We start from the raw sequence: 2,044 nt of genomic DNA on the forward strand, positions 1-2,044 counted from the left end.
CTCTCTTTCTTTTCCCACAGAGGGAGGGAGGGAGAGGCTCTTGGTAAAGGCTCCTATTTTGTAAACTGTCTTCCTATTTTGTGATTAGGATGCTCCATCAGTTTCTGCCACCACTTGCTGGAGACGCTGCATGACCCTGACTCCTCTCAAAGGGTGAAAGGCTCAGTTGCACCCCAGACCCCCCCTCAGGCAGAGGATAAACTCCCGGCCCCACCACCTGCCTGGCCTCTGTGTGAGTGGCGTGCAGGCTGACCCTGGAAGAAGAGGGGCATTCGAACGGGGTGGGCGGCCTTCAACTGCTAGGCTGGGCTCTGGGGTGGGTGGAGACTGGCCGCCATCAGCCTTCAGGGTTCTGGAAGCAGGGAGGGCAGAGGCTGGCCCAGCCTATGGGAGACCCCGCAGAGGCGTGGCCTCAGGGCTAATCCTGCCCCAACTCTCCCAGGGCAGGATTTCTTTTCTTTTTTCCTTTAATCTCTTTATCTACAGGCTCCAAGGCTTGATGAGCTCCAGATGTCTCAGCATGCCAGAAGAGGCTTAGGATCCCCTGCCAAATACCAGGGAGATAAGAACGCACCAGATGGGCACAAACCAGAGCTGGTGACCCCAGTTCCCTTTAAGTCAGTGACATGTCATTACAAGCCGGAAGTCCCCGCCCGAGAGAACAGTCCCCAGGGCTTGCTAAGCATGCGTGGTATCAAGAGGCGCATTGAGGTGCTCCTACAGCCTCCTCCCCGCATGGGACTCCTCACCACCCCCGGCCTCAGCCTCCCCCACAGGGCAGAGGCTCACGCTCACCCACTCTGGACCAGGAACGCAGCCGGCTTGCCTTTTGTCCAGTTGGGGGCTCTTTCTTTGCGACTGATACAAAGTGGGGACAAACTCCGCTTCCAGTGATGCCCGGGCCCCAGGAGGCTGGGGGAGAAGTGCCCGCTGCCCGGCCTTCAACCTGAGCTGCCTCCAACACTTCCGAACCCAGATCCCTGCAGCTGTGAGGTGAGGCGGGGAGGCGGCTGCCTGCGGGGAGGGGGCTGACTATGGGGAGGGAGCTGCCTGCAGGGAGGGGCTGCCTGCGGGGAGGGGGCTGACTGCGGGGAGGGGCTGCCTGCGGGGAGGGGCTGCCTGCGGGGAGGAAGCTGCCTGCGGGGAGGTGGCTGCCTGCGGGGAGGGGCTGCCCACGGAGAGGGGCTGACTGCCGGGCAGGCTGCGTGGTTCCCCCAAGAGTGGGGACCCGTGACCTCAGGCAACATTTCTCCAAAGGCTCCCTCACCTCATCCTTTGGGGTCTGGGGTGCTCAGAGGAAGGGGGAAGCCGGGTGGGTGTGGAGAGGGTCACTGGAGAGGGGAAGGGATGGAGTGATCCCCTCGGGGAGGAGGCAGAGGAGAAGCTGTGGAGACCCCGAGAGAAGAGGTGGGTGCGCCTGGGCCTCTCCAGTTTGTTTCCCAGAACCGGGGAAGATTACCGTAGAAGGGAGGACCCTGTGGGGAAGAAGCTTCCAGAGACCTCTGGAGAGGTGAGCCAGGGCCAGAAGCAGAAGGCCAGCTGCAGACCCCAGGCCAGCTGCAGTGGACAGTCAGTGCTGCAGGAGGCTTGGGAACCAGGGCTGCCCGCCTTGGGCTGAACCCTGTGCCTAGAGGACCATGGCCCTCAGCAAACGTGCTGCTTTCTGGGCCCGCTGGAGGGTAGGGCATGACACCGTGGTGCTAGGGGCAGGCGGGGACATGAGGAGGTAGACAAGCGGCCTGAGTCACCAGGTACAACCACTGCACCCCGTTGTGACTGCCCCGGGTCCGACACAGATTTGGGGTGGTCAGGAATTTCCCTTGACCTCCTTAGGCACTCATGAGTTTCTAGGTTGAGCAAATAAACAGTCCAAGATGCCCAGCTTATTCTGAATCTCAGATAAACAACAAATAGTCATTTTTACCAATGTTGGGGACACACTTATGCTAAAATTGTTTATCTGAAATTCAAATTTAATTGGGCATCTTACCCGGCACGGCTGGGTGGTGGCTGTCACACTGTGCAGTCGGAGGGACCAGGACGT

At 60.1% G+C, this 2,044-nt stretch overlaps 1 long non-coding RNA gene across 1 annotated transcript in view; it reads left to right on the top strand.

Moving 5' to 3' along the window:
- The first annotated feature begins 636 nt into the window (after positions 1 to 636).
- LOC111553386 overlaps positions 637 to 2,044 on the top strand; it is a 5,950-nt gene continuing 4,542 nt past the window's right edge. Inside the window, exon 1 of the long non-coding RNA XR_002734931.3 lies at positions 637 to 993. This is a non-coding gene — a long non-coding RNA (uncharacterized LOC111553386). The remainder of the gene's footprint in view (positions 994 to 2,044) is intronic.

Source organism: Piliocolobus tephrosceles, chromosome 7 (assembly GCF_002776525.5).
Source record: "Piliocolobus tephrosceles isolate RC106 chromosome 7, ASM277652v3, whole genome shotgun sequence".
Lineage (NCBI taxonomy): Eukaryota > Metazoa > Chordata > Mammalia > Primates > Cercopithecidae > Piliocolobus > Piliocolobus tephrosceles.